Source organism: Lasioglossum baleicum, chromosome 6 (assembly GCF_051020765.1).
Source record: "Lasioglossum baleicum chromosome 6, iyLasBale1, whole genome shotgun sequence".
NCBI classification, from domain to species: domain Eukaryota; kingdom Metazoa; phylum Arthropoda; class Insecta; order Hymenoptera; family Halictidae; genus Lasioglossum; species Lasioglossum baleicum.
Window position 1 is genome coordinate 17,899,943 of NC_134934.1, and position 15,517 is coordinate 17,915,459.

Genomic DNA, 15,517 nt, shown 5'->3' on the forward strand with positions numbered 1-15,517 from the left:
TGTCGTATTACTTGTTGTCGTAAAACAAACGGATTTTGAAATAATTGTATGGAATCATATATACAGTAAGTCCTGTATAAACGCAAAAAGTCATCCCCTCCACTGTAGTAATGTGTTCTCGGCTCGGGTGTATTGGTGTGAACCACTAGAGTCGCAGTCATCGGCACAGCTTAAAGGCTCGGGCGTCCTCACAATGTAACACCAATATTTAATCTTTTTTATTATTACTTATTTTATTATGAAACTTTCACCAATATATTTGTGGCACTTTTCTGATTAAAATAAGACCAAACACGATATGATTTCAACTGTATTTAGTGGTTTAATTGACGATGAACGTTTCGGGTGCAAGGAAGGACAGCGTATGGGAAAGGACGCGGAGAGACGCGGAGAGTCGGCCGCGCGCGGTCTCTCTTTACACGCGCTGTCCTATTCTACGTTCGGCTCGGACTTTGAAGCTCAAAAAACCCGTCTACGACAAATGCAAACCAATCCCCGCGAGGCTTTTGCGTTTATAGAGGATTTACTGTATGATTGATACGATTGATGTATAGAATTATTCAATGTATTGTTCATATACATAGAATAGATTTCGTACAGAATATATGCATACAGTGTGTGGATCATTATGCAAAATAAAAATTGCAGAAAGTACTTTCTGTAAAATTAAAATTGTGAAAGGTATTGTCTGCAAAATCAAAATTGTAGCAGGTACTTTCCTTCCTTAATAATCTTAACATATCCACATCTATAAATTCTTTTAATCTTTCTACCGCTTGAAATTGCATTTTTTGCCATAAATGCATAAAATCCGCAGTGTAGTATCGACTTGAGAAGTATTAAGGGAGAATTCACAGAAAGGCGCCTATACTATATGTAGTTGGGGTATATTTTGACATCAGATTGGCAGTCGTAGGATATGAATCCATATGGAATAAAATGAAACGATGCGGCACGGTATTATATGCCATTTCATCTCCTCTATACGGGAACATCCCATATTGGAACTTTTTCTTCCCAAATTTAATAAATGTCGATATCGGAAGGGAATGTTAGGGCAACAATTTAATCATTTCAGAGCATGGAAAAATGTTGCTTACATTTACGAACGAGTATATCTCGTAAGAGGACATTTCAATATTTTTATTAACTTTAAAATAATGTACCAACTAAATTAAATTAAGTAAAATTAAATTAAAAATTAAATTGATAATTAAATTAAATTATTCTTAACTTCTGCAAAGTTTTGTTTTACATCCGTCCGTTTTATTCATGGCTGAATAAAATGCACAGTCTACTAATAAATTTTATCAGTAAAATATTATTTTTATATAGAACATAAGTTATACTTATTTGTATTTATACACTTATGTATATTTATTCGTTATCTAATGGAAAAGGAATTTGAGAGATTCATATTACCAAGATCTTCTACAAGAGATTTGAAATAGATCTCCACCAAATAAATGTTTAGAATTTTCTGATTATTTTAAAACAAGCTTCTAGGCAATATTATTCATAATTTTCGTGGTGTACTCTAAACTGATAAAATATTAATCAATGGCTAATATTCATTAATGACATCGTTCCTTAAATCCGATCTAGTATTTGATGTAGGACTCAATGGTTTGAAGCACAAAAAGTAATATAATTCTGTTATCCGAACACTTTTGTCGTCCCATTAGTTCGGATATGAGAGGCCCGGTTGTGTACTCAATAATAACATCTCAAGAAATTCAATTTTGACTTCCGAAAAGTCGACATCCGGTACGCATGATCGCCCACGCGCGGGACAACACAAGAAAACGGAGATGAGGAAGAAGAAAAAATTCCACTCACATTTTCGCAGCAGATTCCCAGCGAACGCAGCGACTGAGGATCGAATAGCCGAGGAATATTCATGAGGCCAGGGGCTGGTAACCCCTGTGAGGCATCGTGGCCAATCTTATGGAAACTGCTGACAGCGCCTCTACTTTGCAGACCAGTTTACAACCCTCGCCGTAAATATCAGGAATACCCGTGCATATGTTGCACAGTCAAATTTCCCGGCATCCCTCCAGTGTCGTAGGTGGAAATTTTATGATTGCTGTTCATCCAATAACCCGAAGGCACTGTGTGCTTTTTTTTTTGCTCTCCTCCCTGGCGTGTCCCGTGGTGCCGCGCGTTTTTACGTTTCCTCTGGGCTTTCGCAGCCCCATACGGTGTCATTACACACCCCATAAAGCAGCACGCCATCGACCGGGACGCCTCGCCACCAGAAATTCGGAATCATTGACCACTGAAGTTGATATCTGCTCTCTGGCGCTCGATTGGAACCCTCTTCATCTTCCTCCTTTTCGTTTTGTTTCTCTTTTTTTGTTATTTTTTTGTCGTTTGTTTGTTGTATTGTGCGATCAAGTTCTTTGTTTCCGATAAACAATTTCTGTTCGAACTATTTATAAATGTGTAAATGAGGCTCCATTTAATATTTCTTGGATCTGCACGTTTCATGTTTAGATAAAATCAAATGACTGTGCAAACTATAGCAATTATTTAATATTTATCTCTTCCTCCTTTCTTGTTTCTGTTCTCGGCATCTCGGTATAATTTGCAAGTAATCATAAATCAATCACAGCGATGTTTGTATCCAATTTTCTTGTGGCATAATAAGGCTAGAGTTGCCTTCAGATACATTGCCAGGGAAAATATACATGTCGAGTGTCGCATTAATATACCAAGAAATGAACGTATATCATGCATACAAGGTGCATGACGTCAGTAGGTGACCAGACGTACTTACGACATAATCGATACCTTTAATTGACCAATGGTGAGATTGTCATTATCGAGGACTTTAGAGTCGCTCTTTAACTTGATAAGAATTTAATCTTGTTAAATTATGTTCAACTTATAAAAATTATCGTGAGAATAAATAATTTTTTATTTAAAAATATGTATGTGAAGTTCCCTAACATGCGTGAAAAGCGTCACATCTCTATCTCGCAATTTATCATACTTACCTGAAATTTAAAAAAAGCACAAACTAGTTCAATATAAGTTTTATAGTATTCTTTAAGTTGATTTTTCTCAAATGCTGCATTTTTTAGTTGTGTCACTTTATGATACTTGCGGAGGTGCGTTATGAACCTATTTTTATAATATTGGTTATGCCTTCTACTCGTCACCAATCTGAATCGATGGTGTCCTGGTTTTCAAGATCGTTTTTACACGAATTTTTAGGAATTTTCTAAACCAAAACTATTGCACTTACATTAGGATTTTGTACACCATTGGCATTTGCAGTACTCGCGTGATCTTTTAAAAGTAAAAATAATAAAAGTGACTATACATATATATTTTTTTATAATATGTGTTTTGAAAAATATTACGATTGCCATAAGTCCGATCATTTTACTGATCGAAAAGAAAAACATGAAATTGTTCATTGATCAATAGGAATTATGGTCCGTACCACAAATTACCCATTTTTCAATATCTTTCAGAACGATCAAAAAACCTATTCAAGTCAATTAAAGTAAATGCAAAAATATAAAACGATTTTTTGAAAATGGAAATCCAGAATAATAATACTCTTTAATGAATCGCGCGTGTATGGGGTGGACTAGGTTTAAATTATGTAAATTTTGCTAAAAGCAAAGGCTGTCGCCAGGAAAGAACGAACCGTACGTCGCAATTCTTTGTTCTTTTCTGGAAAAGTCATCGTTCTCCAAGAAAAGGGTCGTCAGGCATTTCACGGAGCTCCGCGACGAACGTGTCGGTCGAACGGGACATCTAGATCCTGCAGCAGACGCGTGCTCTGCCTGGGAGCTCACGGTTTTGTGTTTCTATCTTGGCTCCAGCGTCGTTTCGCAGTCATCTCACCTATTTGCCCTAAGTCACACTGGCTCCGAACTGTTCTCTCATTCCTTTTTGCCGTTAATGCTTGCAGCTGCATGCGTTATGGATTACGACGAGAAACTCCGTTTTCCAAATTCAAAATACTATCAATTTCATTAGTTTCATCAGTGACTTCGTTATACATTTATGGAAATTTTCAAAAAATACTGCAAGCTATACTGCTATCAAATTCGACAGAATTTAGTTCAATTTTTACCTATTTTGGACCTGCGAATTACCAATAAAAAAAGGATTTCATTTGGTTACACTTTCTTAAAATTTGTCTACAATCAGGGATAACTAGATTGCGAATTTAGAACAAAAATTTCGAGGTTGTCGCATTTTTTTATGTTACGTCTTATTCCATTTCTAACGAAAGTGACGAGCAATTTTAGATGATTTTAGTGACGAGTAATTAATGGAATTTACCTTTAAATCCTATCTTGATTGAATGTTAAAATTTAATGAAAAGAAGTATAAATAAATGCAACTCTTAATATACTAAGTAAGCTACATTTTGATTTGAATTATTATTATACATAAAACAACAAAACATAAACTTTAATTTTAAGCAAATCTTAACGTGACATCAATTTAATAAACAAGTTCCTCTAATAAGTATATAAAGCCGCCATAATATTTAATTTTAATGATTCTTCACATTTAGTATTTAGTTATTATATAATAATAATAATAGGTTATCTAATCCTAGTTAATAGGCAAGGTTGATCAAAAATTAATTTATTTAATATTAAATAGTCGGCGTCAGAACGAGTTCAGTTTAGAGAATGCAAATGTACGAGTATATTGAGTAATATACATCACATTCCTAATTACAGCAGTAGTATACTCTTATTAATCATTTTAACCACCTCAGTCCCAATTAGTTAGGATAGTCGAGGTTCGGTTTTCATTGCAATTGAAATGTCTTGATGTTAAAGAACGTTGTCGTCGAGAGAGAGATAGGCCTAAACATTTATAGGAAGAATAAATTAAGCAATGTTTTTACATAAACAATGCTAATTCTCACAGGAGCCATGTCGATACCTATTTCTTCTCGTGAAGATGAGTTTACTGTTTTGCGTTCGACCTGCTCGTCATAAACAATATCTATAAATAATACGAAGTTTTCTTCGCATGTTTGGAAGACGAAATACAAAAACATAATAACAACTATTAGTGTTTTTTATATTTTTCTCTGATTTCCCATAACCTATAGAATGTGATACGCTGACTAATACAAAACATTGAACAGAAAAACATAATCACAACTATTAGTGTTTTTTTCATTTTCTCTTATTTTCCGCAATCTGCATACACAGAATGACATACATATACGTTGAAGGCTAATGATTGTAATTACGTTTTTTGTATTTCATCTTTCGGAAATATGGATGGAGCATTACTTGTTCAAAACAATATTATATTTAATACTACAAAACAAAGACCGTTTTAATTCTTTGTAACAATTTTATTATTTCTTTTCTTCATATACGTTGCCAATAGATAAAACGATATTGCAGTAGGTATACTAATATGTAATAATTCCCAATCAGTTAACGTACATATTATTTATTTATTCTCTATTGCAATTATTTATATAACATTCGATGAGTTTTAATTGTTGCCAAGGCTTTTTACACTCATCGTGTATGTATAAATTAAATTACATGATCAATAATGTATACAATGAAGATGGCAATAAAAACATGCTCAAGGAAATATCACTCGATCCCATTAGCGCTAGCCATTTTCGCGTGCACCATTATAAGAGCGAACTATGAAATTATAAGAGCGATTTCCCAAGTTAAATCGCGCGCATCGAATAGAATTCTTGACGTCATACGACGCAAAAAGCGTTCTGTCATTAGATTGTCAGGCCGATGATATACAGTACCGTGATGTTATTAATTGGTTGTCCGTAGCTTTATGGACTACATACGTCAGTTTCAGCAAAGTAACGATATTCAGAATTTTTTCCGTAATATCTCGACTAATGTGCAGCATATGAAATGAGTATGAGATCAATTTGATTAATGAGGATTTAATAAGACGTAAGAAGGAGATGTAATTGCATGAATTAGAAACATGAGACATCAAATTTCTATACTGGCAGTCAGGTTGATTCAATCAATTATTAACGAGCTTGATAATATCGACGTTCTAAGAAGTTGAAGATCAGTTTTTCCGTACTAAAAATAACGCTTACTTCAGCTTCAAGATTTGTGAAACAGTAGAATCAAACTTCTGTGGGGTTTTTCTAAAAGGTATGAACTGTTATAAATTATTCAGCTTTTCGAATAAACGTTCATTGTAGTTAGAACATTATTTCTACGATATGTCGAAAACCGTCTAGGACCAATACCAGAAAAGTTTCTTCTGAACCAATACAGTGCAGTCACCGGACTAATATACCGCAGGCCTTTAATGATTTTCGGTTGCTAATAAGGATCTTCATGCAAAATAAACATTTTTAACCTAAATTATAACAAACTGGAGTGAAATAGAAATTTATTTTCTTTCTTAATACATTTAATAGGTCGAAAATAATGTAACAATATTCTTAAATTCCTCTCGAATATATTATCTGTTTTAAATTACATTTATTAATTTTTGTCATAAATGCATAAAATCCACTGTCTGCTAATAAGTAGACAGCTAATCTTAATGCAAAATAAAAATGTTCTGTCTGAATTGCAACAAACTGAAGTGAAATAGAAACTTATTTTCTTTCTTAATATATTTAATAGGTTTTAAATCTTCTAATATTTTTACTCTTTTTTATATAATAATATATATAACTGCATAAAATATGCTGTCTACCAATAAGATCGTACGTTAGCTTCCAAGTGGATCGTCATGTCGACATGTTTTAGTTAATACCCGATTTAAATCTTAAATATCGAATCGAAAATCATCTAGGACCGAAACAGAAGAAGTTCCTCATAGCCAGACAAAATTTTCGTAATTTTCCTCTCATACTTTTTCGAATACAAGGCTTACGTACGTACATTTAATTGCAGACATTAATCGCATAAAAATTGTGCAGATGTAAAGAAGAATTATTCAAAAAACGTTTGAAAGGTCACAGAAATTAAAATAAAAATGATGTGGCACTATTGTGTTGCAAAAAGTATGTAAATCTCGTTAAACATTTTTATATGCACATAAACAAAGCAAGTTTTACAAAATAATTATTACTTTGCACGAAATTATAACGTATTGATGTCAAAGATTATTATCAACTATTATAATGTCCATATGGCACCAGAAATATGTTTGTATGACTATTTTCTAAATTAATTTAGTAAATGTAATAACGTAACTTCAGGTGCACAATAGAAATCACTGAAAAAACTCGATTATCTATGCAATGATTGTACATACACAACGTTACACAGACAAGACAGCCTATTTCTTCAACGTTATCAGTGTCACCAACAGGTTTTTGTTAATCTATCCATCTGTCTACATTGACATAATGTCTGACATAAACTATGCAGTTATGTCATGCTGTAGTGCAATTACAGATAGAACAGCTCATAAAAGTCAAATGTACACTTCTTGCCTAATTAGACATCCATACTGGCTTTTCATTGTCAATAAAACGTCATAGAAACGTGCAGTTATATCCTAACATATTTGGAACTATGTATCTTCTGTCATCGTAAAATAAAATTACCTGTATCCTCCAGAGTTGGGGATTAATCAATTAAAATTTTAACCAAGATTGATTGATTATCGTGTACGATTAGAAAAGGTAATCATTGAAAAATCGACCATTGATTCAATCGATTGATGAAGGTAATCGTCAATCGTGACTGAATAGTTTACTATAAATTCTCATGATTTTGCATTTATAACACAAAAATGAGTAGGTCAAATACAAAACTGAGAAGATATTAGAAGAAATGAAGGAAATTGTAATTTTTATTTTGGCTTCTTAAATTGAATTAACTAGCCTTCGACTTTCCATTGTTGAATTAATCTAATATTTCATAAAGGGGAAACGTTATATTTAAGAAACAATTTTTCCTTTTTTATTTTTTTTAATTTGGTAAATTTTTTCAATAACATATGTACATGATTTCATTCTTTTCTGCTAAGATTGAAAGAGATGCTGCAATAGAGTTCACTGTAATTTGAATAAACCAACAAAAAGCAGTTAAAAATCAAATACTGTTCCAAACGTGCTATGAATTTATAGTCAATTAATTTTCACATTGATACAATTTTATACTGGATATGAAAGCTTTTTCTAAATATTGCAGTAAAGAAATAGCAAGATTTAAAACAGTATATTTTATTTTACTCATCACTAGACTGCGGATCTTTATTTATTTATGGCATGTGCAAGTTTGTGAACTGCAAGAAGACGATCATATTGATAAAAATTGATTGCATCAATATTTTATGTTTGCCACTCTGAATTTTCTCATCGATGTAAGAAAATTTTCCTCTTCTTCAGATATTTATAAATTAATTAATGAGAATTTGCATGACGATCTAATCATCACTATAACACTATTATAATAAAATACAAATTTATATGTTACATTATTATATATTATACTTATTACATCTATATGTAATATACTCTGACTTATTTCACGATGTCGCTAATAACCTGACAGTTGTGTGATGCGGCATAAAACTATAAATAATAGAGGAGATATTCATAAATACAGGCTTCTCTAAAGTCAGCTGTCACGTATTCTACAGGGTGTCCCAGCTGAAGGAGGCCATCTAAATGTCTCCTTTACTTTTAATGACACAACAAAATGTTTATGGCATAATTTAAATGGTATCGAAGGAGGAACATCATAGAAGAACAATTTTTTCGGTCATCGTTATTTTTTATTCATTGTTATTCATTGTATTTTATTCAAATCCATTTTTTCAGCCGCTGTAAGATGGAATAAAAAAAATAAGTTTTCTCGTTAAAAAAATAACGATGACCTTCAAAAAAACTATGAAAAAATAACCGGACAAAAGAAATTGTTCTTCGATGATATTCCTCGTTCGATACCATTTAAATTATGCCATATATATCTTTTGTGCCATTAAAAATGGAGGAGATACTTAGATGGCCTCCTTCAGCTGAGACACCATTGTATAAAAACAGTCTCTGTATAATATTTCCGTCTGTTCATAATACGTTGATCATCCACAATACACGATCTCTGGTGACGCCAGCGCGCACGGTAGCCGTCGATGATTTATAAAAGTGAATTATTAGAGAAAAATCTGCCGGACATCGGAATTCCTGATCGACGTGTCCGCTTCCTGATACCGAAGCGATTAACAGCAAGCACGACGCCGCGTCGGGCGTCGTGGCGCATTCACTTCCACTCATTGATGGATATCCCGGAGACTCCCAGCGATCATTAATAATTCATCCGTCATCGGTCGCAGCGGTAATGGCAGCGGTAGCCAGCAGCGAGGAACATTCATATCTGCGAATCGATCCCTAAACTCCAGGCCGCGGCTGCGGTCAGCCTTCAGCAGCCTTCTGATTTGCATATAAAGGCATTCCTTTGGCTATCCTTGCCGCGGCCGCGTAACTGTAAGTCCTCGTTGACAGGATCTGCCAACAATCTGGTCTGCATGATTTGCTGTACGAAGTATCCGACTGCTGGGATTCTGTTTGCGTATTGCTACTCGCCGGTGCGCCTCTTATTCTTCTTCTTCTTCTTCTACTTCTTCTTCTTCTTCGGTTTCGCAACCTGACGCTTGATGACCGATTTCTTTGCAACAAACCATTTTTCGGGTATCCACAGCCTTGGGACAGTTATCCCCCCCCCCCCCTCCGTCCATTCGATATATTCTTCTCGTAATTAGCTGATTCATGGATTCTACAGTGGTGGACGAAATGATAAGGCACCGTGACCGTAGTACACGCACGAAATTTAATATACAGTAAGAAGGAGCATAACTGATTCCACACACTTTAAATCAGAATAACTTTTATATGAATGGATCAAACGACAACAATTTCTCTGTAAGGCTAGAAGAATTAGTAAATGATGTGTAAAAAATATATTGAAAAAATGCATTTGGACGGAATTGTGAAAGACAATAGTAAAAATTGGTTTTTACGACTTTTTTAGCTGGCCCAATAACGAAAACTTAAAACATGTGTTCTGTCAACTGGTATAAATTATAATACGCTCTGAAAATTTTTCATTGAAATTGGTTAAACGGTTTACGTGTTATAAACGATCAAAAGTGGTTATCGACTATCTGTATCGAAAATGTAGAACGTGTTCGAGTTTGTTCTGCAGCCAACAAAGTCAACTATAAAAGTATGCTGACTTTTGAGCGAAAGGGTATACATCCCTCCTAGCCTAGAAGATGGCGGTCGCATTTTGGACGATGCACCCCCAGCTTATTAACCTGGTTGATTCAGTAAAGCAGCAATCGCTGGTCATTGTGATGTCACATGAGCTCGTAAACACGGTTTACGTAATTACGAGGGGCAGGACGAGTGACTCCGGTCCTCCGGTCGACCCGGGATCGGCCTCGTCAACAAGTCGGATGCCATTAACATTCCCCGACCGGTTGGGTTAAGTCAGGTTAGTTACCGGGTTAACCTTACAAAACTGTCGGGTCAGTCCCGGGCGAGGCTGTAGGTCCGGCTGGGCCTAGGGGCCCAGAGGACCTGGGCCAGAGGGCCCCGGGCGTAGAAGCCGCCCATGAATTTCGGCTAATGAGAACATTTCGAGATACGTCAGTTCCAGTATGCTAATGGCCATACAGATGCCGATACAATTTCGAGATGAATCTTTCTCTCCGCGCCCTCTCTTCGCTCCCATCACCCTTTCCCGCCGTCGCTGTCCGTCGTATATTACCGCTGTCCGCCATATCTCGGCCTAACTATGCAGTTCGTAGATCCCCGGTGCGTGTGCCGTATGCAAATACGAGTGTATTTTATTTAATTAAAATCGAGGCTCCTGTGGACTCCCATCCCTGAGAACGGTTTCCATGCGGAGGAAACGTGCGTCGTGACCCACGCAGCTTCCGAATGTTCAAGCTTTATGTAAACCAGATACAGCAGAACCTTGATTAATCGGGACGCGATTATCCACGATCTTTGTCATCCAGAGACTTGGTTATCCTGGATCTCGGTTATCCACAGCCTCGAGCCAAGCTGAGTCACTTAACCGAAGGAGCATGCTAAAAAGGGGGCCAAACTTTAGGGGGCTCGTTGTCTGACGTCTGAAGTAGAGATGAGGTGTTACGCTTTCGATACAACAAAGGGTAACTGTCGTCAAGGTTTGGACACACGTTTTGTTTTTTACTACGCTTATATCTGTGGGTTTCAGGAAGAACGCCGCATGTCACATATTTTTACTTTCGAGATATTGCCGTTTAAAGTTTTGGTCACTAATGCTTTCACATAAGACATCGGTTAAATTGCATTATGTTTTTGAGCCTTCGTATTTGTTTTCATGACTTTTTTCTGGTAAATACGTAAATCCTATAGTGTAAAGCTCAATTAGTGCATAACTCAAATTTTTTGAACAATGTCGATGAAACTTTCACAATGCATATGTATAATTCACACAGATCTAGAAAACTACAATAATATAGGCCCGCATAAGAAAGTTGTAAAATGCAACTTTTAGTATTTACAATTCCCACCAATTGCAAATTTTGGAAAAATTTCTTCTCACATCGTGTAGTAAACCAATTGCTCTAACTTCTCAAAAAAGTTCAAATCGTATAGTCCAATATTTAAAAAGTCATCGGTTTTCTAAGTGTGCCCGGATATTTTAATGGGATTTATTTTAAATGTATAAATAAATATAGATTTTGCAGTACTAACGGTTTGATCCACGAAGAGTTAATTAAGAAAGACTAGAACTTTAAAATAATATATGAAACAAATGTTTAATTTCGAAATAAAATTATATGATTTCTTGTAATAAATAATTATATAGCAAACGATAAATATAAAACACGAATCAAAATCTATCAGCTTTCTACTGTTTATTAACCTAGTATTATAGGTTTTCGACTAATACTTTTTACCTCTTTGGGTTTCCGGAAACGGATTCGTCATGGTCCTTTGAATAATATTTGCCTCGCCGACTTTTCTATGATTTGTTCGGTCTCGGGAAAAAGCTGTTGGAGAAAAGGTGACGGACAATGGTCGACCTTGAACACTGAGTTATTACAATGGATGCTGCGTGTTTAGGAAAATGTGTTATAAAAAATTCGGCTGACAAAGTGTGTTCTCGCAGTAAGGGTGCTTTGACGCGCAGACGTTGTAAATTACTCGTTCAATTCTAGATCGTAAAACCGGATGCCAGAGACTGCCACCTTTGACGGCAGATTTTAGGGCTGTAATAAATTGCGACTTGTACTGTGTACCCGTTTCGACAATTCTTACGTTGCATTTGCAACATTTTACTACTTAATATTTTGCGACATTTTACTTTAGGCGAGAGTGACGTTAAATGGATATCGTGATGTGCAAATAAAATTGTATACTATGTATAAAGTTTGTATGTATCTATTAACAATAGGTAATCTACCAATAATATAGACGTCGTTTGTTATTCTACAAGATTTTCTGAAAGTCCTTTTTTTCTTTTACTTCTTTCATTTTCTGTATTTCATGCTACACGCATTGTTCATTAGAAAGCCAGTCCCAAAAATGCTGTATGTTGAACTCACCCGATTATACAGTGGATTAAAGCCAGAGACATATCGTTTATACCATAAATTGCTAAGACCAACTAACTCCGGTATTCAATATTAACCCTTTGCACTCGGAACTATTTTAACTGGAAAATTAAACATTTATTCATTACACAGGGTGTCTCAGCTGAAGGAGGCCACATAATATCTCTTTTATTTTTAATGGCACAAAAGATATTTATGGCATAATTTAAATGGTATCGAAGATGGAATATCATAGAAGAACAATTTCTTTTGTCCCGTTATTTTTTCATAGTTTTTACAAGGTCATCGTTATTTTTTTATCGGGAAAACTGTATTTTTATTCCATCTTATAGTGGCTGGAAAAATGAATTTGAATAAAATACAATGAATAACAATGAATAAAAAATAACGATGACCGAAAAGATTGTTCTTCTATGATGTTCCTCCTTCGATACCATTTAAATTATCCCATAAATATATTTTTTTTGTGCCATTAAAAATAAAGGAGACATTTAGGTGGCCTCCTTCAGCTGGGACACCCTGTATTTTTGAAATTTTATGGATATGAAATTGGTACAATACCTCATTCAATACCTAAATGTTTAGTAATTGATCAGATACCGATATATTTGATAATGTAAACAATATTTTGAATAATGGCACAGCAATTTTTAGTGGTGGCTCAGAGGGGACAACCGAGTGCAAAGGGTTAATATCAAAATATCTTATAAACTAAATATTCTTCACCATAAGTGATTTATTACTTTCATGGTGGGAATAACGAGTAGCATGGTGCATTAAAAAGTACACATTCACGTGATCTCTACGCGTCCACATAGAAAAAATGATTGATAACGTTTAACTCTTGTTGGAAACATTTTTTAGCGTCATCATTTTTAGCAGTTTTAGAGATATACGAAATAATCAGCGATTAAACTTTTGAGCAAAAAGAAAACAAGTTTCATCGATCGTTTTAGAGTCGCAAAAGTGTTGTTGCCCCTCGAAAGAAGGTGTTCAAAACAGAATAATAGAGAGGATGGCTAGTGCATAGCTATCAACTCCATCTAAAATCCCGGTCGTAGTCACTCGTGACTTGTTGGTCGTGTGCAAAGGCTTCACGTTGTCCAGCGTCACTCGTAATATCTTCATATCCTCAGTTTATTCTTTCCCCAGGAGGAATTCCGCGAGCTCGTAAAGCATCGCGGCCCCGTAAAACCGATCTTCACAATGCCGAGGCGTAACATCCGCCTTTATCCCGATTTGTAAAGCTGAAGTGTTACGAGCCGCGTACAGAGAAGGATCTGCCAATAAGAACAAAGCGGAGCCGGTCGTAAACTTATGCGAGAGCTGAACTCGAGCCTCTGGACACCCGACTGACTTCCATTGGTGGTTCGTTCGGAAGTGACGTAACCGAGACACAGGCCGCTAATCCACGGCCTCGTAAAAGGCTTCTTCATTTCCCGATTGAAAAATTAATTATACTGAATAAGAGCGAACGGAACGGGCTATAAACTCGATGAAATTTAAATTGAATTGGCGGAATCGATGCTCTGCGCGCCATCGTCTCCTCTCGGCCCTTCCGCCCTTTCGACATGGTTTCGTTGGTTCCCAAGACGAATACGTCGCCTGGAAAAAAGAAAAATAACGGAGAGCGAACCGAATCGAACGATTGTATCCTTTTGTTTTCAAACCGTTCATTTTCTTTCCCGTTCAAAGGAAATCGTTCCACGACTGTTTTACTTTTTTACCAAATTGTCGAATTTCAAATTGTCAATCTAATTTTTGCTACTTCTAGAGCTGCTTTGATTTAACTATTAATTTAAATTTTATTTATAGTTATGTAATTGATGAAAGGTTTAACACCATTCGCTGCTGTATTCATCAATTTTCGAAGCAACTTTTGACAGACAGATTATTGTCTTTCTATTTTTCGTTTAATTGTTTCATTTCTACTGTGTGTTTATAAAATTAATTTGCCAGAAACTGAGTCAATGGATGACGATTTGACGAGAGTTTAATTGAAACAAGATAGTAGCTCTCCTTATTGTTGCTAGATGAATCAAGAAATTAATTCAGTTGGTAATTATCTTCTCTTTTAGCGTTGCTTCGGAATAGAATAGAAAATGATTTAACCTTAAGGGAGATAGTTGTGCAAGTTTATTATTGCCATCTAAATTTTTCTTACTCTCAGTTTTGATATTTCTGGTTTCCAAAATCAATTCCCCTTTCTTATTGTTAGGCTTGTTCCATAATAGAGTAGAAAATTATTTAAACTTGAGTTTATACGTGAATGAAAAAATTAATTCAGTTTCCAACCTATAATATATTTTCCTTTTTCTTAATACTGCTTTATAATCGTTCAATTGCCGTTAAATTATTTAAGCTTGAAGAAAACAGATACTTCTATCTCATTTTATTGTCGGTAGATTAATGAATAAACTACTTCTATTTTCAATCTAATGATCTCCTTTCTTAGAAATGATTTATGATTGTATCTACGTATATTTGTTGTTATTATTGAACAATGCATTAAAGAAATATACGATGCCATTTAAAAAAAAGATGGAATCCGTGTCCACACAGGAGAAAGATATCTACATTGGACAGTGTGTCAATTCAATAATAAACACCACAACCACATGACATATTCGCAACATCTTTGCACTCTTAACTCTTACAATAAAAATGAAAGGAAAATCGCACGTTCTGATATCACAAAGCTCGTGTCAGGAGATTTGACGAAAGTCGAAAAAGCGGAAGAGCGTCAACGAAATTCCGGCGAGCTTCAATTAATCATCGGGGATTGTAATGTGTGGATTTCTGAGAAACAGGCGCAGCGAAGCTAACAAACAAGAAACACGTTTCGTCAAATGCGCGGTCAAAGTCCGAATAGCTGGGACGCTTGTAAAGTCATATCTGTACTATGTTACACGCGCCGTCTCTTCCGGAAAGAGGAAAGATAAATGACTAG